Source organism: Gorilla gorilla, chromosome 4 (assembly GCF_029281585.2).
Source record: "Gorilla gorilla gorilla isolate KB3781 chromosome 4, NHGRI_mGorGor1-v2.1_pri, whole genome shotgun sequence".
NCBI lineage: Eukaryota > Metazoa > Chordata > Mammalia > Primates > Hominidae > Gorilla > Gorilla gorilla.
Window position 1 is genome coordinate 56,786,806 of NC_073228.2, and position 27,202 is coordinate 56,814,007.

Genomic DNA, 27,202 nt, shown 5'->3' on the forward strand with positions numbered 1-27,202 from the left:
TTGGTTAAGGTACACTTTTAGAAAATATAGTCACATCTGTATGAGTGGTTTTGTCATGCATATTAAGTGTGGCTCTATTTCAGTGAGAATGCAACCCCACTTCATGAGTGATGCTGCTAAATGAGAAGGGAAGCGGAAAGAGAACAATGCATTACCAATGACAGCACAGCACAAAAGCTGGCTAGGATAGCATTGTATTGAGTCCAGTAAAGGAACCGAAATTTAATTAGGTTGAAAGAGAATTTAAGTATCTGGGCAATTGTATCACTCCGATCTCTGTCAGTATCACATTCATTTAACGTTCCTAAAGTAATTTTTTGAGAGTCTATATTGACCCAAGTATTTTGCTAGACACCAGGGATATGATGGTGACAGAGACACCAAGGAAATTAAAGATTAGTGGGAAGATAGCTAAAAGAAGAGAATTCAACACAATTAGATAAATTCTATTGTAAGGGCTAAAACAAATTTCTATGTGAACATAAAAAAGACATGAAAAAGTTTTTTGCTGTAGATAATTTAGAAAAAAAAAAACCCTGAAACTTTTAAGAAAGGTAAAAGTGACTGGAGAGGAAAAATGGGGAACAGAAAGAACCTAATTTTGGAAGACGCTATGTTTAAATGGTTGTGGGGCAGGGTTGGGCAGTGCTGGGGTTAGGAAGTACAGGTCTAGAAATCTGAGCACAGACCAGTTTAACATGTGATGGCTTGTCTGGGACAATCTCAGTTGGCTTTCGTCATGCCTAGCTGATCTGTGCCCATTTTCCTTCAAGTGTCCTGGTGTGAATGAGAGATTGCACAACACTCTGGAGAGAATACAGGTTATTCTTTGTGCATATTAAGGGGATATGGACTTGATTGGGTGAGTACAACTAGAGGTAGAAGAAGGTACAGGAGTCTCCTGACATCTTCATTTTGGTTGGTTGAGCTTGAGGCTCTTGTGAGACATTCATGCAGAAATAACCACTGGATAATTCAATATAGGACAATATTGAGAAATATGTGGGTGTGTGTGTGTATATAGAGAGAAAGAGACAGGGAGAATCAAAAGTAGGGGGCATCCCGGAGAACACTGGGATACATAATGATTAAGCAAACAGATTTCTATTCTGGTTAATTACATCTCTAGTTCCTCATCTATAACTAGGGCTAATATTAGTCACTTCTCGGTGTTGTAAAGATGAAATAAAATAGCATATAAGCACCTATATCCAGCAATCAATGTCCATATAGAGATATATAGCTATTAAAATTTATTCATATTTATGTATTTATTGCTAAACATACATGGCTACCATTCATTTTCCTGTGTCACCGTAGTAGAAGAAAAAGGGAAGCTCTCAGAAGAACACTTTACTTGAGGGCTATATTGTGTCATCAGGTAACTAGGGATTTGAAGTGATGCACTTCTTGCTTTTGAATTCCCATAGGGTAGTTTAGGGCAGGCCAGTTTGCCTGAAAGCAGAATGAGAAGAGAAGAATAATAGACCCATGAAATTGTGTTTTCCTTTTTATTTGTGAGAAGTTAGAATTCTGCCTTTGTTTATGCTGTCTCTGTGTGTCTGGCCTTCAGGGATCTTGAAGATTCTGGGTCTTCACAGTGGCCATAACACCTTGTGCTAGCTAAGCCTGTAATAGCATGCTTAATAAGGCTTAAAAAGAATGACCCGAATTCCTCAAACAAAACAAACTCTATGCAGAGGTGGTATATGGATTTTTCTTTCAAAAGATAAGCCAAGAAGAAGTAGATGATTAAAGGCAAAATAGATCCACAGGTCACTAATGGTGTAGAGACATACAGAATTACAAAAAGCAAGAACTAGTTAACAGAATGTATATCTAAAGGAAATAAAACAGGGACACATAGCCACACAGAAGTTGAGCAAAAAAAGCCCCTGTCTTCCTTTGGTTGCTCACTAACAAGGGAGCCTGGTGTTGGATGCTGACTCAGCGACTACAGAACTTGGGGAAACTGGGTCAGGTGTGCCTTCCCTAGCAGCTATAATGATTCCACAAAAATTAAACCTGAAGAAGTCGAATTAAGAATTCAGACATTTCTATAGGTGAGCTTGAGCATTCTTTCTAACAGTAATTTGCTAAGAAGTAATTTATTTAACCTAGGAATTTGTTAGTCTCATTTTGGGACCAAATATCTTTTCTGTGGAAACTCCACGATGAGCATCTTCTCACTGGTGCCTCTCCCTAGAGAATCAGGGCTAGGAGGCATGAGGCAGGGAAGCCAGATCAAAACAGCCAGTGTTCCTAGGAGGAATGCTCCAAATTTATCCTTTCCAAATTTATTTATCTATTTCATACAGCTAAGAAGGGTAACAAGTACACAAAGTTTGGGAACCTTTCAGCCAAGTCTCTCTCTGCCTGTGTTTATAAAATAATAAAGAAATAAAAAGAAGTATTATTGGGACAAAGCCCTGCCCATTGATTACATATTTTCTATCGACGTTTTGATTCTGTTGCCATGGGGGAACTGACCATGCAGCCTCTACTGCCTGGAGTGTTCACTTTCTGTCCCTTTACAGAAGTCTGAGGCTCCTCAAACTACACCAACTGGTTTATTAAAAGACAGATGTGGGCCAGGAAGCCAATCCAGCTTCTTTCACTTCATCAAAATGAAGATGTCAGGAGACTCCTGTACCTTCTTCTACTTCTAGTTGTACTCACCCAATCAAGTCCATATCCCCTTAAAATGCACAAAGAATAACCTGTATTCTCTCAAGAGTGTTGTGCAATCTCTCATTCACACCAGGACACTTGAAGGAAAATGGGTACAGATCAGCTAGGCACAAGGAAGGCCAACTGAGACTGTCCCAGACAAGCCAACACATGTTAAGTGTTTAGGAAAATGAATGACAGAAAGACTGGGGAATCAAGAACCAAATGACAATTTTTTTTCTTATGAACAGGAGACTCTTCTATGAGGAAAACACGGGGGAGAAAATTCATTCTTAACTTTAAAAGTTTAAACTAATTTTAAACTAATTTATGCAAACTTGTGTAGCATAAAAATCAAAAGATAAAAAGGTCCTACACTAAATTATTCTTCCGAGTCTGTCCCCTATCTCCCCAGAGACATTCAGAGTTGTATGTTATTTATGTCTCTTCCAGAGTTAATGTATGGCACGGCATACACACACACACACACCCCATATGCAATTTTATATATATATATACATATATATATATATCTGAAAACAAACACATTTTAGGCTACTTGATATTCTGTTGTAATAAAGTCCAATTTTCCCTGCCCCATAATGATGTATTTTTAGATTTTTCTAGTATATTTATTTTACAAAAAATGATGAATGGGGTATTTTTGTTCATATAACATTCTGCTCATATATGAGTATAGCTGTAGGATAAATTTCTAGAAGGGGAATTGCTGAGGCAAAGGGCATGGCATTTGCATTCATAATTTAAAGATATTACCAAATTGCCTGCAAGAAGTTTTCCACAATTCAAACTATCACCAACTCTGCAGGAAAGTGGATTTTTCCCTGCACACTCACCAACACGGCATTTCACCGCAAATGTGAATCAATGCCAACATGAACGATGAGCAGACCCCTTTCCTGCTGCTGCGAAGGCAGTGTGCCTCCATCTTCCATGATTTTATCTATCACAGGAAAAAACAGGATTTAAATGTAAAAGTTGGACAAAATCACCCATAACAGACTATTTTAACCCAGTTTAGGAGGTTGTTAAAATTGGTATGGACAGAATGTCTGGATGGAAAGAAATTCTGAAAAAAATTTTAAAAACCCTGAAGAAGTATTCCTTGAAAAGTTTAAATGTGCCCTGAAACACATCTGGGTTATAATAAATGATAGAGCATCCAAGAGAAATGTAGAAGGCACATTTGTATTGAACGTGTGCATTTTAGTATGATTATATTTGCAATCCTGATATCATCAGGGTTTGAACAGTAAAATAGAGGCCACTCTTTGTGTACAAGGAATGAATGATTTCAAAGAAGGGACTTAGAGATTTGTACAACAACTGGAAGGGCTGCAGAACTGCAGGTCGGGAGGTCATCACCAAAGTAGGTGACTCTACAGAGTTGGCCTTAAACCACCCTGGACAGTTCACCAGCTCAGGCCAAAGCACTCATACACAGCATTGTCAAGAAACTCAGCTGGGCTGCTTTAAGATTTAGGCCTGTCCCATCTGCTTGCAAGTGTCTCTGTAAAATGAGTCTCTTCTCCTCCATCTTCCACAGTGGGTGTAAGAGCTTCTCACTGGACATACCAACCTTAACCCATATGGTGAGTGGAATTCAGGAACTGTTGTTCTCAACTTTGGGGTAATACAATTTTGGAAACATACTGTGGAACTGATTTTTTTTCTCTTAACATTGTATCATGAACGGAATTCCCATAGCTTTTAATATTTTATAAATATTTTATAAACATGATTTTTATAGGCTTTTATCCTATGCAATATTGTCAGACTTTTTTCTACTATAAATAATTTTGCAAATTATATTTTGATATATGAAGTTTTTATATCCCTGATGATGTCCTTCTTGGCTATTTCTAAAATTGAAATGAAGGAATTAAAAGGAAGATACCTTTTTTAAGGAGAAAATAATTCAAAGATTTGGATCAGAATAATTTATAATTCCCTAACGCGCATCTGTAAATGATTATTATCCTTTTAGAAACACTATATATTTTTTTTTCTTTTTTTTTTATAGCCCAGAGGTCCTTTATTATTATTTTTTAACACCTATTATGCCATGAATTCATAGGGAATAGGTTCCAGCAGCTCAGGCTCCTTCCCATTGGTTCTCACAAAGTGTGCTTCTCTGGGTGGAGCAGGCTGGCACTTTAGTTGAATCCAGGTACCTTTCTCTTTGGCTTCTTTCTTTTTCTGATCTTCCTTCACGCGTTTCAGGAAGCTATCTCGGCTCTCAGAGTGCTTAATGTGCTCAATACGCACATGAATTCTCTTGGCAAGAATCTTGCCCTTGTTTGTTTATAACAATGCCAACAGCATGCTGGGTAACATTGTAGACTCTTCCAGTTTTGCCATGGTAGCACTTGTGGGGCATTCCTTTTTGAACAGTACCCATTCCCTTGATGTCTACAGTATCACCTTTCTTATAGATTCGCATATATGTGGCCAAAGGAACAACTCCATATTTTCTAAAAGGCCTAGAGAACATATATCGGGTGCCTCTCCTCTTTCCCTTTGTGTTCGTCATTTTGGCGAATTACTGGAAGATGGCAGTTCCGGTCGAAAGGTGAAACACTATATATTTTCATCAAAATAATTTAAAACACATACATATAAACACACAAGAAATGCTGCTAACTTGATAGAGAAATAATGGCATCCCATGTTGATTTAAATGTTTATTAATGAAGTTGAGCAAATTTCTTATACATGTTGCTTCCATTGCTCCAATATCTTAAAAGTACTCTGCCTTTGAGGAACCTCCATCACAATTTGTGTAATGACTTTACTAATTTATATTCCCACCGACAGTGTATAAAATTCCCTTTTCTTCATATCTTCATCAACATTTGTTACTTTTTGTCTTTCTGATAATAACCATTCTAACAAATGTGAGGTTGTATTTCACCGTGATTTTGAATTCCATTTCTCTGATGATTAGTGATGTTGAACATGCTTCATATATATGTTGGCCATTTGTATGTCTTTTTTGAGATGTCTTCAGGTATTTTGTTCATTTTTAAATCTGATTTTGTTGTTGTTGCTTTGCTTTTGAGTTATTTATGTTTCTGTATATTCTGGATAGTAACCCTTGCAAATGCAGAGTTTGCAAATGCTTTCTCTCATTCCATAGGTGGTCTCTTCATTTTACTCCTTGTATTGATTGTTTTCCTTGCTGTGCAGAAGTTTTTTAGTTTGATATAAAGCTTTTTCTTTGTTTAGTTTTTTTTTTTTTAATTTTGTTGAATGTGCTTCTGAGGTCTTATTCAAAAATCTTTGCACTGTCCAATTTCATGAAGCATTTCCCTGTTTTCTTCTAGTACTTTCATAATTTCTGATCTTATAGCTATGTCTTTAATCATTTAGGTTAATTTTTGTATATAGTGAGAGATAGGGGTCTAGTTAAATTCTTCTGCATATGTATATTCAGTTTTTCTTACATCTTCTTTTTCTGTTGCCCAGGCTGGAGTGCAGTGGCACAATCTTGGCTCTCTGCAACCTCCATCTCCCAGGTTCAAGTGATTCCCTTGCATCAGCATCCGAAGTAGCTGGGATTACAGGCACCTGCCACCATGCCTGGGTCATTTTTTTTATTTTTTATTTTTTAGTAGAGGTGGGGTTTTGCCATGTTGGCCATGCTGGTCTTGAACTCCTGAGCCCAGGTGATCCGCCCACCTCGGCCTCCCAGAGTTTTGGGATTACAGGCGTGAGCCCCGCGCCTGGCTCCCTATACAATTTTTTTTAAAAAGACTGTCCTTTTCTTAATGTGAGTTCTTTGAGCCTTTCTAGCAATCCCATTACTGGTTATATATCCATAGGAAAAGAAATCAGTGTGTCAAAGAGATATCTGTACACCTATGTTTATTACAGTGCTATTTACAATAGTCAAGATATGCAATCAACCTAAATGCCTATCTACAGATAAATGAATAAAAAATTATACACACACACACACACACACACACACACACACACAAAGAATACTATCCAGCCATAAAACAGGAGGAAATCCTGTCATTACAACAACATGAATGAACCTTGAGGACAACTACGTTAAGTGAAATAAACCAGGCACAGACAAATACCACATGATCTTAATTATATGTGAAATATAAAAAATGTTGATTTCATAGAAATAGTAGCATGATGGTTACCATAGGCTGGGGATGGGAGGCTGGGGGAACTGGGAGAATTTGGTCAATGGATACACAGTTACAGTTAGACAGGAAAAATAAATTCTGGTACTCTATTATAAGGTAGGGTGACTATAGCAAATAACAATAAATAATGCATATTTCAAAATGGCTAGAAGAGAAGATTTTGAATGTTGTCACCACAAAGAAATAATAAATGTTTAAAGGGACGAAGGTGGTAATCATCTTGACTTGATCATTACACTATGTATACCTTTGAAACATCACATTGTACCCCACCAATATCCAGAATTATTTTCTGTCAAAAAATAAACATAAAACATGTTGTACTATAAATATTATCATAAAGTGTTGGGATAATTAATAATGAAACTGGATTTTTAAATGTCTGTTTCTGTTTTTTGTGAAATGCTTTTCTTGCACATGATTCTCAAGCTGTTCCTTCTACTGAAAGTGATAATGACAAGGGCATAATCCCATTTCATCACTGATGCTGGTGAAATATGGCAGTCATTCTCAGTGTGTGGGTGGAACTACAGTAGTGAGGAAAATATCTGTTCTCCCCCAGGAGAATCTGGGGTGCCTTTCAAGGGAGCGTACACCCTCAGGGTTACACATCGTAGCTCCACAGCTTTGTATAGTAGCAGGTGTGCCTTGCAGGCTGTGTGACTAGGAGTACGAGCATGTGTTCCCACTACCAAAAACAAAAATAAGATATATATTTTATATGATTCCACCTTCTTTTTGAGGCATGATAACTTTGTTCATTTACTTATATATATTCATTCAGTTGTTCTTAAATTATTAAAACATCACTACTATTTCTTTAAGAGAGAATTAAGTTTTCACGCCTTCTTTGCTGTACAGCTTTCGTTCAAATTTGGGGAAGTAGAAATGAGTTCCAATATGATCAGATTCAGTTGTTGAGCAATTAGCAGGAACATTTTTCAATATAGTTCAATTAAAGCTGTAAAATTTTTTGATTTTAATATGACGATTACATATTAATATAATATTCTTATTCCTGTAAGGAAATTTGGGATAAGCTGAAAAGATTACTGGTCTCCAGTGGAAAATCATACATTGTTTAGAACACACACTTTCACTTTGCCTTTTATTACCTTTGAGCTATTACATACTTTTGTAAGTTGTAAATAATTGCTAGTAATGCAAAAGAATTCTTGCCTATAGATCTGCAAATTAATTCTGTTTTCTGGAGGTCCATTAACTTCCCTCTCAGGTATCCTGTCACCCCATCCTCCCTTACTCCTATGCCGAAAAACGCAGTTGTGAGTCTACCTAAAATTGCATTTCCTCATCTCTCCTGTGTGTGTGTGTGTGTGTGTGTGTGTGTGTGTGTGTACATATATGGCTATATTTATATATACATATGGCTATATTTACATATATAAAGACTTCTTTGAACCTATTATAACATTTTCCTGATTCCTTCATTGAGAGTTAAAGTGTCTATGATTTGTGTGTATATATATGTGTGTGTGTGCATGTGTGTATATGTATATAGATGTGTGTATATATATTTAAGAGTCATAATTCATCACTTTTGCAAATTGTATTTTAGCATTCTATTGTATTATTTTTATTTTTCTGGTCTTGTGATAGAGTTATGAGTATGCTCATATGTCAGGGAAAGATTCAAATCTGTCTTTTGGGAAAGAGCTTCTTACTAACAATATCTATGCCACTGGTTCTTATTAAGGTAAATGCAAATCAATAATTACAAAACAAAATGATCCCATAAGCCAGTGTCTTGACACATGTCAGAAGTCCCACCTGCTCAGGAGGCTGAAGCGGGAGGACTGCTTGAGCCCAGGAGTTCAAGACCAGCTGGAGCAACATAGGTGACAACTTGACTGTAAAAAAAAAAGAAAAAAAGAAAGAACAAAGAAAAGAAAAACCCATAATGAAGATTTATCTAGGATCTCCCTCTGTACTGTTTCCAAACTATATTTGTGTATAATCAAAAACTAGATACTATTTTATGGACTCCCCCAAAAAGGCCCCAAAACTTACCATTTTCTATAGTTAGACTCCTACAAGAGTCATGGACAAGTATTTCCTAAAGTGAATTAAACAAGTGAGTTCACAGAATATAGATATTTTAAGACATTGAGGTAGAAGCAAAGAAAGAGAGTACGCATACTCTTTAAGAGAGGGATATATACAGAACGATATATCTCTCTCCTCCTCCCTCTCTCTCCCTCTCTGTCTCTCCCTCCCTGTCTCTCCCTCCACCCTCTCTTTCTGTTTTTACTTTTCAGATAAAGTGACAATCGAGGGTTAATTCAAATCCCTCGTTATGCGAATGTGTTAAGAACAACACCATGCTTGTTTGTTGTTTAGCTCACCTTCTGTTTTGATAGGACTTCTGGGAGAGTTTCATTTGATCTTGCAGTAACGCTGACTAACTTATGAAGTAATATTTAGATGCATTCAGGTCTTGAACAAGATTGCCATTTTCTGCCGGGCACAGTGACGCCTGTAATCCCAGCACTTTGGGAGGCCGAGGCGGGCAGGTCACGAGGTCAGGAGGTGGAGACCATCCTGCCTAACACGGTGAAACCCCGTCTCTACAAAAAATTAGCTGGGCGTGGTGGCGGGCACCTATAGTCCCAGCTACTCCAGAGGCTGAGGCAGAAGAATGGCGTGAACCCGGGAGGCGGACCTTGCAGTGAGCGGAGATGGCGCCACTGCACTCCAGCCTGGGCAACAGAGCAAGACTCTGTCTCAAAAATAAATAAATAAATAAATAAATAAATAAATAAATAAATAAATAAATAGACTGCCATTTTCTATGTCTCTCTCAATCAAAAAACAAGGATATTTCGGAGATTACTCTATTTTTTTCTACTTCTGAACATGTCAGTATTTCCAATGAAAATAAATTGGAAATACTTTCTTGAAAGATGCAATTGTTCTTAAATTTATCCATTAACATACGAATAGTTATTCAGCACAAATTTTGTGTTGGCAGCCCAACACACTGTAAGTAAATTAAGCAAAATAGATATTGTTTCTCAAGAAATTTATACTTAATGATGCAAAAATAATAAAGAAGTAGTCACACAAATTAAAAATGTAATTATAAGATGCTCTCAGAGTTAGTAAGCATTTGAAGTGGGAGAGGCATAATGATACCACATAGCTTAAAATATTTTCTTTTTTTTGACTGAGTTTCCCTCTGTCACCTAGGCTGGAGTGCAGTGGCATGATCTCGGCTCACTGAAAGCTCCGCCTCCCGGGTGCACGCCATTCTCCTGCCTCAGCCTCCCAAATAGCTGGGACTACAGGCGCCTGCCACCACACCTGGCTAATTTTTTGTATTTTTTAGTAGAGACGGGGTTTCACCGTGTTAGCCAGGATGGTCCCGATCTCCTGACCTTGTGATCTGCCCGACTCAGCCTTCCAAAGTGCTGGGATTACAGGCGTGAGCCACCGCGCCTGGCCCAAAACCATTATAATTCTTAAGGAAACAGAGAATGAAAGTACATGACAAATAAAACATACGTCAGGAGATGGACAAGTGAATTTACAGTATCCTGAGTTTCAGAGGATTCAGAAAGAGGAAAGAAGCACATAGTAACATTAACTTTTTAAAAAGCTAATAGAGAGGGTAGAATGGAACGAGTGGAACAAACCACAATAGGAAAGACAAATACAAAACATGTAATAAGATGGAAGGCTTACACCAGGTGCAGTGACTCATTCCTGTAATCCCAACACTCTCAAAGCTGAGGCAGGAAGATCACTTGAGCCCGGGACTACAAAGCTGCAGTGAGCTAGGATCCTGCTACTTGCACTCCAGCCTGAACAACAGAATGAAAACCTGTCACTTTAAAAAAAAACAAAACTTTGGAATAGTGAAGGCCTTTCTAACTAATAACTCAAAATACCGACATCATGAAAGACTAATAAATTGTACAAAATTAAAATAAAAAACCCATGCATGGTAAACAAATTTTTTAAAAAGCACAATATAAATAAAGACTAACCAGATGGGCAAAAATTAGTCCAACTCATATCAAAACAGCATAATAACATATAAGGGGCTCCTTATGAATGCTCCAATAAATCAAACTAAAAAGATCAACAACTGTGGCTGGGCATGGTGGCTCATGCCTGTAGTCCCACCACTTTGGGAGGCTGAGGTGAGTGGATCCCATCTCTACTAAGAATTAAAAAGTCAGCTGGGCCTGGTGGCGTGTGCCTATAATCCCAGCTATTCAGGTGAGTGAGGCAGGAGAGTCCTTTGAACCAGGGAGGCAGAGGCTACAGTAAGCCAAGATCAAGCCACTGCACTCCAGCCTACATGACAGACGGAGACCATCTCAAAAAAAAAAAAAAAAAGATCAACAACCAAGTCAAAAAGCAGACCACAGAAGAGAAAAAAACAAATTGCTCTTCAAACTGTTAAAAGATGTCAACTTCACTAATATTAAGAGAAATGCAAAACGACTGCTTGGATATACAAATTTTCACCTGTTAGGTAAGCAAAGGTATAAGGAACAGCTTTTTTATTCATATATTGGTAAAACTGGGAACATATATTGGTAAAACTACAGGGAGAATAACTTGGGACTATCCATCAAAATTAATTGCAAAACTCCTTTGACCCAATGTTTCCACCTATGGAAATTAATAATCCTACAGATATACTTGTATACAAGCAAAATGACATATATAAAAGAGTTAGTCATCAAAGTAGAAGATCAGAAAGTGCATCAACAACTGATTGATTAGATAACATGGTTAAAAAGGAAAAAAAGGCTCTATACTGATAACAGGATAAATTGTTCATGCCAGGTGCGGTGGCTCACGCCTGTAATCTCAGCACATTGGAAGGCCGAGGCAGTAGGATCATTTGGGGTCAAGAGTTCAACACCAGCCTGACCAATATTGTGAAACCCCATCTCTACTAAAAATATAAAAATTAGCTGGGCGTGGTGGCGCATACCTGTAATCCCAGCAACTTGGGAGGCTGCGGCAGGAGAATGGCTTGAGCCGGGAAGGTGGAGGTTACAGTGAGCGGACACTGCACCACTGCACTCCAGCCTGGGTGAATGAGCGAAGCTTCAAAAACAAAGAAAATTGAAGAAAAAAGAAAAGAAAAGTCTCAAAAAAAAGAAAAAAGATAAATTGTTCAGTGAAATAAATTAAGATGCAGAAGAGTATATAATATTAACCCATTTGTATAAAGATGGAGGGAGTAAAGAAGTATTTGTCCATTCACATTTGAATATGCAAAAGAAACCTAGAAAGATATGCAAGAAAGTAAATAATTATATGGTAGCAGGAAAGCTATTGATAAACTGGGCAGATGGGGAAGAGGAGTAACAGGAAGGGTTTTCAATATATCTTTAAATTTTGTACAATCTGACTGTATAACATAGTCTGAAGATTAAACTGCATAATATATATAGCTAGCCAAAATCATTGTATTTTTCCCATTTATTCACACCATTACTCTAGTCTATGCCAAAACTACTTTAGAGGTGGCTACCCAAAATGGAGAAGAGTATAGTAATAATAGCTAAACCTCTACTTTTTTTAGCTGCCTCATCATGTATGCCACGGCTTAATAAACTCACGTCTACACATCTCAAGAATAGTACTGAGCTACATGTACAAAAATACGATTTCTCTAACAAAGATAACTAAAAGTGGAGAAGAAAATGAGCAATGCACAAGGGTCCATAGGAAAGCATACCAAAATGTGATACAGAAGTCCGCATTTCTTTTTTTCTTTTCCTTTTTTTTTTTTGAGACAGGGTCTCACTCTCACCCATCCCAGGGACTGAAGTACAGTGGTGTGACCATGGCTCACTGCAGCCTCCACCTCCCACGCTCAAGCCATCCTCCTGCTCAGCTTCCCAAGTAGCTGGAACTACAGGCACGTGCCACCATGTGGAACTAAGTCTTTTTATTTTTATTTTTTATTTTTACTTTTGCAGAGACCAAGGTCTCCCTATGTTGCCCAGGCTGGTCTCAGACTCCTACGCTCCAGTGAGCCTCCTACCTTGGCCTCTCAAAGAGCTGGGATTACAGGTGTCAGGCAGCGCACCCAGCCTAAAAGTCAACATTTCTTTATATTCCAGCCACAAAGATCCTCAGAGTTAAATGAAATTAACATTCACTAGAAACATCATCTGTCTAGAGATATACAAAACAGAAAAAAAGAATCTAAAACAGATTTTAGGTCTAACAACAACAACAACAAAATGTGGCTCATTTTTCAAAAAAAATTCCTAACACAAGAAACTATATCCATTTAACAAAATACACTTTCTTTTTTTTGAGACAGTCTCCTTCTGTCATGGAGGCTAATGGGCAATGGTGCAATCTCAGCTCGCTGGAATCTCCGCCCCCCGAGTTCAAGTGATTCTCCTGCCTTGGCCTCCCAAGTAGCTGGGACTACAGGCATGCACCACCACGCCCAGCTAATTTTTCTATTTTTAGTAGAAACCAGGTTTCACTATGTTGGCCAGGCTGGTCTCGAACTCCTGACCTCAGGTGATCCACCACCCTCGGCCTCCCAAAGTGCTGGCATTACAGGTGTGAGCTACCTCGCCCAGCCAAAAAAATAAGAATTTTAATTAGAAGTATGTATTTAATAAATCATTCTGCATAAAGTAGCCAATGCTTAAGTTTGTCCACAAAGTAGAAAAATTGTGGGCCAATACATAATAATGATTTATAAATTATAGCCACTACTGTCAAAAATGAGTAGAAAACACTTTAATTTGATGAAATAAAATAAACTACCAGATATTTGAAAATACTCCACCGCCCCAGTTTTCAATAAAAATTTTTTCAAGAAATCTCTGCACTTACCCCCATTATCTGTTCTTTTTAAAGCTCCATCCTTACGGGGACAAAGTTCACATCTCTATAAACAAGAAAAGAAACACGTAATGAAGAAATATTTCAGATTATCAAAAATGTAATATCTTCCCTGCAACTTCAAAACTGCTGAAAATGTGAGAGCAGCATTTGTACTAGTTGCCCCCCAAGAATATTTAGGAACATTCTTCACAAACAGTTGTTCTTGACGACATGTGATCTTCTTCAGAGAACAAGTAATTTTTTTAAAGTACATTTTAACTTTTAAACTCCTGCCACGGGCCAGGCACGGTGGCTCATGCCTGTAATCCCAGGACTTTGGGAGGCCGAGGCAGGCAGATTACCTGAGGTCGGGAGTTCGAGACCAGCCTGACTAACATGGAGAAACCCCGTCTCTACTAAAAATAAAAAATTAGCCAGGCGTGGTGGCGCATGCCTGTAATCCCAGCTACTGGGGAGGCTGAGGCAGGAGAATCGCTTGAACCCGGGAGGTGGAAGTTGCAGCGAGTCGAGATCGCACCACTGCACTCCAGCGTGGCAACAGAGCGAGACTCCGTCTCAGAAACAAAAAACAAAACAAAACAAAACAAAACAAAACAAAAACACTTCAATAGTTTCCCTATATCATATAGCCTTTTCTTATCTCCACCACCTTCTCTCCTTCCAACATTTCACTTCATGGGCAACACTGGCTTTTTCCTCTTTCTATAAATTTGCCAGAGCTCATTGTCACTTCAAAGGCTTTTAACGGGTTGGTTTGACTCTAAATGGAATATTATCACTCACTGTACCCTCTTTTGCAGCTGGATAATTTCTATGTATCCGGCAGGTCCTTGCTTAAAGCCACTTCATCAAAGACAATGTATCTGAATCTCCAGATGAGGTTAGGTGCCATATGATGATTTACCTATGCTTTCCTTCTTGGGATATATTACAATTGCAATTAGCTATTTATGTAATTAAGTTAACTCCTCCGCTAGATTAGAAGCTCCATTTCATGGCTGTAGCTACCCCTAACATCAGGCACATTATCTAGGCACAATAACTCAAAAACTACATGATGCAGGGATAAAAGGAACAAAATCACAAACATCCCATTGCTGCTATAACCAAAAAGAAAGAAAGAAAGAAATTTAAAAAAGGTCTTAATTTAAAAAAATAGGCCAGGTGTGATGGCTCATGCCTGTAATTCCAGCACTCTGGGAGGCCAAGTCAGGCGGATGACATAAGGTCAGAAGTTCAAAACCAGCCTGGCGAACGTGGTGAAACCCTGTCACTACTAAAAATACAAAAATTAGGCCTGGCACTGTGGCTCATACCTGTAATCCCAGCACTTTGGGAAGCCAAGGCAGATGGATCACAAGGTCGAGAGATCGAGACCATCCTGGCCAACATGGTGAAACCCCATCTCTAAAAAAAAAATACAAAAATTAGCTGGGTGTGGTGGCGCCTGCCTGTAGTCCCAGCTACTCGGGAGGCTGAAGCAGAAGAATCACTTGAACCTGGGAGGCGGAGATTGCAGTGAGCTGAGATCCCACCACTGCACTCTAGCCTGACGACAGAGCAAGACTCCGTCTCAAAAAAAAAAAAAAAAAATTTAGCCAGGCGTGGTGGCAGGCACCTGTAATCCCAGCTACTCAGGAGGCTGAGCCATGAGAATCACTTGAATCCGGGAGGCGGAGGTTGCAGTGAGCCGAGATCGCGCCGCTGCACTCCAGCATGGGCGACACAGCGAGACTCCGTCTCAAAAAAAAAAAAAAAAAGGTCTAACGGCCTAACAATGATGTAACTAATACACTACTCACAAAGATTTTAACCAAGTTAAAAAAATAATTCACTGGGCCGGGCACGATAGCTCACGCCTGTAATCCCAGCACTTTGGGAGGCCGAGACAGGCGGATCACGAGGTCAAGAGATAGCTACCATCCTGGCTAACACAGTGAAACCCCGTCTCTACTAAAAATACAAAAAATTAGCCAGGCACGGAGGCGGGCGCCTGTAGTCCCAGCTACTCGGGAGGCTGAGGCAGGAGGATGGCGTGAACCCGGGAGGCGGAGGTTGCAGTGAGCCGAGATCGCACCACTGCACTCCAGCCTCGGTGACAGCAGGAGACTCCGTCTCAAAAAAAAAAAAAAAAAAAAAAAAAAATCACTGAACATTAAAAGAAAATACACAAAATACGCTGGGCACAGTGGCTCACGCTTGTAATTCTAGCACTTTGGGAAGCCGAGGCAGGCAGATCATGAGGTCGGGAATTCGAGACCAGCCTCACCAACATAGTGAAACCCCATCCCTACTAAAAATACAAAAAAAAATAAGCCGGGCTTCGTGTGCGCCTGTAATCCCAGCTACTCGGGAGGCTGAGGCAGGATAATCGCGTGAAGCCAGGAGGCGGAGGTTTCAGTGAGCCAAGATGGCGCCATTGCATTCCAGCCCAGGCCACACTGCAAGACTCCGTCTCAAAAAAAAACAAAAACACAAAATATATTAATAGGACTGTGGTAAGGATGGTAAGATTATGAGTGATTTCTTTCCTCTATTGCAAACTATACCATTTCCTTTATAATGTGAAGTGTTTTTTTGTTTTGTTTTGTTTTGAGATGGAGTCTCACTCTGTCACCTAGGCTGGAGTGCAGTGGCTCAATCTCGGCTCACTGCAACATACACTTCCCGGGTTCAAGCGATTCTCCTGCCTCGGCCTCCTGAGTAGCTGGGGTTACAGGTGCACACCACCGCGCCCGACTGATTTTTGCAGTTTTAGTAGAGATGGGGTTTCACTGTGTTAGTCAGGCTAGTCTCGAACTCCTGACCTCGTGATCTGCCCGCCTCAGCCTCCCAAAGTGCTGGGATTACAGGCGTGAGACACCGCACCCGGTCTATAATGTGAAATTTTATAGAAAAATGTCGCTAAATGCTAATCAAGTCTGCCCACCGAAGATCAACCTATAATAAAACAGGGTGTCTCAGCAACAACAACAACAACAACAAAAAAAGAAACTATAAGCCGAGCATGCTAGCACCAGTCTGCAGTCCCAAATACTCAGAAGGGTGAGACAGGAGGATCACCTGTGCCTGGGAGTTTGAGGCTGCAGTAATATAATCGCACCATTGCACTCCAGCCTGGGCAAAAGAGCAAGACTCGGTCTCAAATTTAAAAAAAAAAAGATAGAAAGAATTTTTTAAATACTAAAAATACAACATGTGAAGTGAAAATTTCACTCGGCAAGCTTCACAACAACAAATCTGAGATGACAAAAGAGTCAGTGAACTTGAAGCTACATCGATAGATAGAATCTAATGTGAGGCCAGGCGCTGTGGCTCACACCTATAATCCCAGCACTTTGGGAGGCCGAGATGGGTGGATCACCTGAGGTCAGGAGTTTGAGACCAGCCTGACCAACATGGAGAAATCCCATCTCTACTAAAAAATACAAAATTAGCCGGTGTGGTGGCACACACCTGTAGTCCCAGCTACTCAGCAGGCTGAGGCAGGAGAATCGCTTGAACCAGGAGGTAGAGGTTGCAGTGAGCTGAGATCCCACCATTGCACTTCAGCCTGGGCAAGAAGAGTGAAACTCTGTCTCAAAAAAAAAAAAAAAAATCTGAAAGAGAAAATAGAGGTTAAACAAACAAAAAAAAAACAGGGCTTCAGGGACCTACAGCACAGTACCAAAAGGTCTTACATACATAACCAAAGGCCTAAAAAAGAAGACAGAAAGAATATGAGGCAGGAAAGAAACTTTTGAAGAAATGATGGCTGAAATTTTCTTCAATTTGAAAAAAGACAAATCCACAGATTTAGGAATCTCAGCAAACCTCGAATAGTCAAATGCCTTGCTAAAAAGCAAACACAGAGGGAAAACTCTTGAAGCACCAAAAGAAAATGTCACATTACACAGAGGGAACCATGACTGGATAAATGGCAGATTTCTCATCATAAAATATGGAAGCCAAAAGAAAATAAACTAAAATACCCCTTGCTAAAAGATAAGGCACTGTCAACACAGAATTCTATATCCAACCACAATGCCCTTCAAAAATAGAGGTGAAATAGATACTTTCAGATAAAAGAAAGCAAGCACAATTTATCACCAAAAGATACGCCCTGCAAGAAAGGCTAAAGAAATTCTTCAGGATTAAGAGAAATGATGCCAGAAAATGCAAATCTTCAGAAGACAAAGAAGACTACCACAAATGGTAAATATCTGGGTAAACTTAGATGACTTTTAGCTCTTAAGTTCTTAACATTACATGATTATTGAAAGCCAAAATTACATTGTTGTTTTCTGGGGCTTATAATGTACATAGTTCCAACACACATGACAATAGCATAACTGACAACAAACAGAGGTGATATAAAAGAACAACTTACAAGCTTTGTATACTTTACAACTTGTACAATATTAGCCAGAAGTGGTAATACTATAAAAACAGACTGAAAAGAGTAAAGAAATATATTTAAATTGCTAGAGAAATGTGCCAAAGAATTAAGTTGAAACCCTTCCTGATATTAAAAAATTAATTCAAAAGTGAATCGCAGACCTAAATGTAAGAGCTAAAACAATAAAACTTTAGAACTTACACAGGAGGTAAGTCTTTAGGACTTGGTTGAACAACAGTTTTTAGACATAACACTAGATAAAAGTAGAGGCAACAAAAGAAAAAATAACTAGAATTTACCAAACCTACAGACTTTTTTGCTACAAACAAAATCATCAGGAAAGTAAAAGGATGGAAGAAATATTTACAAGTCATATGTCTGATAAGTAGTTTGTATCCAGAATACAGAGCTCTTCCACTCAAAAATAAAAAGCTATACAGCCCAGTTAAAAATTGAACAAAGGGGCCGGGCACTGTGGCTCACCCCTGTAATCCCAGCACTTTGGGAGGCCTAGGCAGGGGGATCACCTGAGGTCAGGAGTTTGAGACTAGCCTGGCCATCATGGTGAAACTCCGTCTCTGCTAAAAATACAAAAATTGGCCAGGCGTGGTGGCGGGCACCTGTAATCCCAGGTACTCAGGAGGCTGAGGCAGGAGAAGCGCTTGAACCCGGGAAGCAGAGGTTGCAGTGAGCCAAGATATCACACCACTGCACTCCAGCCTGAACAACAGAGTGAGACTCTGTCTACAAAAGAATATAATGAAAAAAGATAAGTAAAAATCAACACCACAATGAGATACTACCTCATGCCCTGTAGGATAGCTAAAATCAAAACCCAAACAATAAAAAATGTTGGCAAAGAGATGGAGAAATTAAAACCTTCATATATTGTTGCTGGTAATTTAAAATGTTACAGCCTCTTTGTCAGTTTTTCAAAAGGTTAAACAGAGTTGCAGCATGAAACAAAAATCCTAGGTCCAAGAGAATTGAAAACAAATGTCTGGATTTGCAGACAAATGTTCATAATAATAACACTATTCATAATATTGCAAAAGTATATACAACTTAAATGTTTATCAATTAATGAATGAGTAAAGAAAATGTAGTATAGCCATGTAATAGAATATTATTTGACAACAAAAAGGAATGAAGTTCTAATAAATGCTACAAAACAAATGCTTGTACATGATGCTAGGAGAAAGAAGCCACTCACAATACACCAAATGATTCCATTTATATGAAATTTGACAAATAGGGATAGAGACACAATGAAGATTAGTGATTGCCAGGAGCTGGGGAAGTAGGGTAATGGAGAGTGACTGTTAATGGGCCAAAGGGCTTCTTTTTGAGGGGATCCAAGTGTTCTAAAATTGATTGTAGTGACGTAGAGACTGTCTCAAAAAAAAAATAGTGTATTAGCACAGATAGAAAAGTAAAACTCAATCACAAGGTGTCTGTAAGAAACACACTTCAAGGGAAGACACAAACAGGTCCAAAGTAAATGGATAGGCTGGGTGTGTGGTGGCTCATGCCTGTAATCCTAGCACTTTAGGAGGCCGAGGTGGGCACTTGATCACTTGAGGCCAGGGGTTTGAGACCAGCCTGGCCAACACGGCAAAGCCATGTCTCTACTAAAAATGCAAAAATTAGCCAGGCATGGTGGCACACACCTATAATCCCAGCTACTAGGGTGGCTGAAACAGGCGAACTGCTTGAACCTGGGAGGCAAATGCTGCAGTGAGCCGAGATCACACCACTGCACTCCAGCCTGGGTGATAGATTAAAACTCCATCTCAAAACAAACAAACAAACAACAACAACAACAACAAAAAGACGGTGAGTGGCTACATAGTAAAGAGAGGGAGGGACATTTCACAGTAAGTCAGACAATGAAGAAGTCATAATAATTATAAATGTATGCACCTAAAAACAAGGCTTCAAAATACATGAAGGAAAATTTGGCATAAGGCATAAACAGTCAGAATACTCAGTGCCCCAAACATGGTAAGATATTTTAGCATCCCTCTTTGTGATTGACAAAACCAGACCAAATAATAATAGTCATCATCATCATCTAGCAATGTTAAAACCACTATAAACATTCTTTTCAGGTAAACTTGGTGCATTCCCCATGAAAGACCACATACTGAGCCACAAAGCTGGACACGATAGAATGAAAATAATGGGAATCATACAGATTATGTTCCCTAACCACATTAGAAAAAAAGATATAAAATTAATGACCTAGCAGCCGGGTGCGGTGGCTCACGGCTGTAATCCCAGCACTTTGGAAGGCCAAGGCAGGTGGATCACCTGAGGTCGCGAGCTCAAGACCAGCCTGGCTAACACCGTGAAACCCCTTCTCTATTAAAAATACAAAAATTAGCTGGGCGTGGTAGTGGATGGCTGCAATCCGAGCTACTCAGGAGGCTGAGCTGAGGCAGGAGCATCGCTTGAACCTGGGATGCGGAGGTTGCAGTAAGCCAAGATTGCATTACCGCACTTTAGCCTGGGTGGCAGCGCAAAACTCTGTCTCAAAATAAAATAAAATAAAATATGTAGGGTTCTACCTAAAGAACCTATATATAAAAGGGTAAAGTAAACCCAAAGTAAGTAGAAAAAAAAAAAAAGAAATAGTAAAAATAAGAGCAGAAGAAATGAAACAGAAAAGTAACAGAAAATTTGAAGTCAAAGCTGGTCCTTTTGTCAGAGACCTCTGAACCAGAGTGCTTCTATCTTGAACAGGGGCTGGGTCAAATAAGGCTGAGTCCTGCTGGGCTGCATTCCCAGTAAGTCATGCATTCTAAGTCACAGAATGAGATAGGAGGCTGGCACAAGATACAAGACAGAAAAACCTTGCTGTTAAAACAGGTTGTAATAAAGAAGGGGGCCAAAACCCACCAAAGCCAAGATGGTGATAAAACTGACCTCTGGTCATCCTCACTGCTCATTATACACTAATTATAATACATTAACATGCTAAGAGACACTCCCACAAGCGCCATGACAGTTTACAAATGCCATAGCAGTGCCAGGAAGTTACCCTATATAGTCTAAAAAGGGGAGGAACCACTAGTTCTGGGAATAGCCCACCCCTTTCCCAGAAAACTCATTAAGAATTCACCCCTTGTTTAGCATACAATCAAGAAATACTCATAAAAATGGGAAACCAGTGGCCCATGGCACTGCTCTGCCTATGGAGTAGCCATTCTTTTATTCCTTTACTTTCTTAATAAACTTGCTTTCACTTGATGAATCCGCCCCAAATTCTTTCTTGCAGGACATCCAAGAACCTCTCCTTGGGGTCTGGATTGGGATCCCTTCTGGTAACACGTTGGAAAGACCTACAAAGTTGACAGTCTGCAACCGAAATTAATTTATTTTTAAATAGGAAGAATACAAATTACCAAGAATAAAAGGGGAATTAGCTCTATGATCCCAAAGGTATTAAGAGGGCCAAAAATTATTATTAATGACTTTATGCTAACTAGTTCAACAGCTGAGATGAAAAGAAGAAATTCTTTGAAAACAAAACTTATCAAAACTGATAAAACAGAATATCTGAGAAGCATTTTAAGTTGAATTATCAAAATCCTTCCCAAAAAGAAAACTCTAGACTCAGATTTTTTCACTGATAAGTTCCTTCAAACACTAAAGAAAAAATAGCATCAATCTCACACAAACATTTCCAGAAAACAGAGAAGACAATGCTTCCCAAATCATTTTCTAAGTTTAGCATGAAGAATACCAATGCATATACCAAAAATACCAGCACCTGACAAAAAGCAGCAAGGTTACACCAAAATCCCTCACATACAAAGATGCGCAAATATTTACTATTAGCAAATTAAATCCAACAATATATTAAGAGGAATAGGCCAGTTGCGATGGCTCACACAGATTACGAAAGTAATCCTGGCACTTTTGGAGGCCAAGGCGGGAGGATCACTTGAGGTCAGGAGACCTGCCTGGCCAACATGGTGAAACCTTGTCTCCACGAAAAAAATTAGCTGCTCATGGTGGCACGTGCCTGTAATCCCAGCTACTCCGGAGGCTGAGGCAGGAGAATCACTTGAACTCAGGAGGCGGAGGTTATAGTGAGCAGAGATTGTGCCACTATACCCATCTCCCAAAAAAAAAAAAAAAAAAAGAATAATACACCATGACACCAGATGGCATTTAGTATAACATTTGAAAATAAAACAATGAAATTTACATTAATATCTTTAAATATATAGCATTATCTCAACAGATACAGAAAAAGCTTTTGAGAAAACTCAATATCCATTCAGGACATAAACCCTCAGGAAGCTAGGGCTAGACCTTACTCAACTGTGTATTCTCCATGGCATGGCATGACTATTCCTCTTGGGGTCTGTGACTATAACTATCTTTTCAATGGCGGTCATGTTGGGTTCTGTTGTCCCTGTCATATCTAAATAGTAATAAAACCTATATTTGAAAACAATCTGATAAAGTTCATCAATAAAACCCCTACAGCTGACTTATAATTAGTGGTGTAACACTGAATGCTGTATTCAAAGAATGAAAACAAGATTAAGTCAATTCTGTGAGGGAAGAGAATAAAAGGCATTACAACTAGGGAAAAAAGAGATAAAACTGTGTTTTATGACAATCATCTATTAGAAAAATCTAAGAAATGTACCTAAAAAAACTCGTAGAATTAATATGACTTAAGGTTGTAAGAAACAGGTCAATATACAAAAATTCTATTTCCAACAAAAAATTAGAAATTTTTATAATACTTCATAATTTCTGAAAAATGTATTTAATATTTTAAAATACAAATAGCATCAAAAAAAGACAAAATACTTAAAAATAAAAATAATTTTAGGCCAGGCGTGGTGGCTCATGCTTGTAATCCCAGCAGTTTGGGAGGCCGAAGCAGGCAGATCATTTGAGATCAGGAGTTGACCAGCCTGGCCAACAGGGTGAAACCCCATCTCTACTAAAAATATAAAAATTAGTTGGGCTTAGGGTACATGCCTGTAATCCCAGCTGCTTGGGAGGCTGAGGCAGGAGAATTGTTTGAACCCAGGAGATGGAGTGAGCCAAGACTGGGCCACTGCACTCCAGCTAGGCGACAGAGTGAGACTCTGTCTCAACAAAAAGGAAAAAAAATAAGTAATTTTAAAAACAGAAGACATGCGAGACCAAAGGCTAAAAGCAACAAACGACTGCTCAGACAAAACAAAAAAGACCTAAATAAATGGAGAGATATACTATACTAATGACTAAGACTCAGTGGTTGTTAAGATGTCAGTTCTCCTCAAACTGATCAACAGATTCAAGACAATTACAATCATGATCCCATCAGCCTTTTTTGGAGAAGACAGAAAAGAGATGATTAAAATTTATACGGAAATGTGAAGGACGTAGAGTATGCAGAACTTCGAAAAAGAAGAAAAAGGTTTTAGGACTTGCAATTCTGACTTCAAGACAATATAAAGTTACCAAATAATCCGAATACTCTAACAGGGCTAGACAAACAGATTTTTGGAGCAGAATAAAGATTTCTGAAAGAGATCCCACTTATGCAGCCACGCGATGTTCCCAAAGCAACCCGGTAAGAAAAGGAGACTCTTTTCAACAAATGGTGAAAAACAACTGGATAGCCACATGCAAAAAACTCAGACCTACAAAAATAACTTCAGACGCATCACAGACCTAAATATAAATTAGCAAAAGCAAACCCTTTTAGAGGAAATAAAGGAAATTACCTTCAAGACTTTGAGGTTAGGCAAAAGTGTCTTAGCTCACAGTAAGCAATAACTACAAAAGAAAACACTGATAAATTAAACCTAGCAGATATAAATATTTCTGCTCATCAAAAGGTACAGTTAAAATAAATAGGTAGGCCGGGCGCGGTGGCTCACGCCTGTAATCCCAGCACTTTGGGAGGCCGAGGCGGACGGATCACAAGGTCAGGAGATCGAGACCACGGTGAAACCCCGTCTCTACTAAAAATACAAAAAGTTAGCCGGGCGTAGTGGCGGGCGCCTGTAGTCCCAGCTACTCGGGAGGCTGAGGCAGCAGAATGGCGTGAACCCGGGAAGCGGAGCTTGCAGTGAGCCGAGATCGCGCCACTGCACTCCAGCCTGGGTGACAGAGCGAGACTCCGTCTCAAAAATAATTAAATAAATAAATAAATAGGTAAACCACATAGACTTGGGGAAAGTATTTACAAAACATTTATCTAACAAAGGGTGAGTATTTAGGACATATAAACACCTTCTGCAACTCAAATAGATGAAAAACGAAAACAAAGAACAGTAAAGGCGAAATGAACAAACTCATCACAAAAGAGAACACACAAATGGCCAACACACAAGCTAAAACGTGCTCAATATCACCAGTTATCATGAAAATGTAAATTCAAACCACAGTGATACCACTTCTGGTCAAGATGGAGTGAATAAAGGGGACCAGATTTAGCCTCCTTGTGTGAAATAATAAAAACCTAATAAAATGAATGAAACAACAGCACTGAAGATATTGGACAAGTAACAAAAGACAGTGATCCCTGGAAGACAAAAAACAAACGGGCCACACGTGTGCCCAGCTTACTGCCTTGAGAGAGTTTCCAGGTCGTGGAACAGGGAGGAGGAACCCAGGCAGAGCCTGTCGTCTCCCCATGTTGAGGAAATGGAGCTGGAAGTCCAAGGAGGCCAAGGTGCCTAGAGCTCACAAGGGAGACCAGCACTGAGTAGAGAGCTGGAGAGAGAGAGGGAAATGAAGAGATCTACAAAGGCTCACCCTAGAACTTTTGGTTGAATGACAAATCAGCACTTGCAATGTAAAGGGGCTGTCCAAGGGCAAGGTGAGAAATCACCAAAACAATTAGACGTAATAGCATCCAGAACTGACTTAAGGATGTGTATAGTACCCACACCCAAAAGTCCAAAAGGAAATGACGTGATATAATTTATATCACATTGGAGATGTGACATTGGAATACTAAGAGAGAAAAGGCTTCAGAAGGAGGAAAAATTTAACCCTAAACACAGCCCTGGTCCAATCAAGGAAAACATAAAAGACCCAACAGAAAGAAACTGTTTTCAAGCAACTTAATAATGCCACAGAACAAAGTCCACAAATATTTTTAAAAGGCAAACAAAACTAGAGAAACTAGAAAACAAGGTAAAATTCACACTGGCTCAAAAGTCAATCCAAATTTATAAGACTTACATAGAAGCAGGAAATTATACCCCATAATGAAACAAAAAACAAACCAATTTTGAAATGAAACAGAAAATAGAATTGGTAGACAAGTCCTTTAAAACAATTATGATGATATTTCATATGATCAGAAGGCTAGAAGAAACAACATATTAAGTAAAAGTATGATTTTTAAAATTTGAACTTCTAAAGATGAAAATTACAAAGTCTAAGATGAAAAATACACTTTCAAATTTGCAACACATGAAATCAAAATTACTAACCTAAATGAAACACAGAAAAAAAAACACTAAAAAATGTAATACGTGATAATTGAAATAACTTCAAGAGGCCAAACATATTTGTAACTAGAGCCACAAAACAGGAGATAATACAGAAAAAAAATTTTTAGAAATCATGGCCAACAACTTTTCACATATTTGAGGGAAATTATAAGCATATATAACAAGGCACTCTTTTAATGAACTATCATTCACTAGAAACATGAAGAAAAGTGGCTGAGCGCAGTGGCTCATGCCTGTAACCCCAGCACTTTCGGCAGCCAAAGTGGGAAAATCGCTTCAGCCCAGGAGTTCGCGACCAGTGTGGGCAACATTGCAGAACCCATCTCTAAAAACATACATACCCCCCAACACACACACACACACCACACACATGAAAAATGGCCTGGCATGGTGGCTCACGCCTGTAATCCCAGCACTTTGGGAGGCCGAGGTGGGCAGGTCACCTGAGGTCGGGAGTTCGAGACCAGCCTGACCAACATGGAAAAACACCATCTCTACCAACAATACAAAATTAGCTGGGCATGGTGACTCATGCCTGTAATCACAGCTACTCGGGAGACTGAGGCAGGAGAATTGCTTGAACCTGGGAGGCAGAGATTGGGGTGAGCCGAGATCGTGCCATTGACTCCAGCCTGGGCAACAAGAGCAAAACTCCGTCTCAAAAAAAAAAAAAAACAAACCAAAAAAAACACACAAAAATTAGCCATGGGTAGTGGCACACACCTGTGGTCCTTCCAGCTACTCAGGAAGGCTAAGGCAGAAGGAGGTCAAGGCCATAGTGAGCCATGACTATGCCACTGCACTCCAGCCCAGGTGACAGAGTAAAAGCCCATCTCCAAAAAACAGAGTAAACCATGACCAAAATGACTACAATCAGAAATTAAAATTCCAATGCAGCCAAAAAAAAAGATCTTATTACACACTACAAAATCAAAAGAAAGTTGAAATCGTTATAATACTATCATGTAAAGTGGACAAAAATAAAAATGCTATCAGGAAAAAAGAGCATCATTTTATATACATTAAGGGTTTAATTCATCAAGAACACACAAAAATCCTAAACATTTATTTACCTATTAATAACAAGGCTTCAAAATAAATAAAGCAAAAATGAGAGAACTGTAAGAAGAAATGAAAGAATCCACAATTATATTTTAAAATTTCAGCAAACCTCTCTATGTAATAGAACCAGACCAGGCACGGTGAATGACACTTGTTATCCCTGAACTTTGGGAGGCCGAGACAGGATTGCTTGATCACAGGAGTTCAAGACCAATCTGAGCAACACAGGGAGACCCTGTCTCTACAAAAAGAGTTTTAAAAATTAACTGGGTGGGCCAGGCGTGGTGGCTCACACCTGTAATCCCAGCATTTTGGGAGCCAGAGGCAGGCGGATCACCTGAGGTCAGCAATTCAAGTCCAGCCCAGCCAACATGGTGAAACCCTGTCTCTACTAAAAATTCAAAAATTAGCCGCGCATGGTGGCACACAACAGTAATCCTAGCTACTCGGGAAGCTTAGATAGGAGAATCGCTTCAACCCGGGAGATGGAGGTTGCAGTGAGCTGAGATCATGCCACTGCACTCCAGCCTGGGCGACAGAGAGAGATTCCATCTCCAATAATA

General features: G+C 39.2%; 1 protein-coding gene and 1 pseudogene across 1 annotated transcript in view; both read right to left on the reverse strand.

Moving 5' to 3' along the window:
* The window catches only part of LOC129533805 (neurofibromin-like), a 170,391-nt gene that overhangs the window by 141,778 nt on the left and 1,411 nt on the right, over nucleotides 1-27,202 (reverse strand). The window contains exons 2-4 of the mRNA XM_063706522.1: nucleotides 13,704-13,758; nucleotides 10,560-10,678; nucleotides 8,646-8,725 (exon numbers count right to left, since the gene is read on the reverse strand). The gene's annotated coding sequence lies outside the window, so the exon portion shown is untranslated. The remainder of the gene's footprint in view (nucleotides 1-8,645; nucleotides 8,726-10,559; nucleotides 10,679-13,703; nucleotides 13,759-27,202) is intronic.
* Nucleotides 4,744-5,250, reverse strand: LOC129533811 (large ribosomal subunit protein eL21-like; annotated as a pseudogene).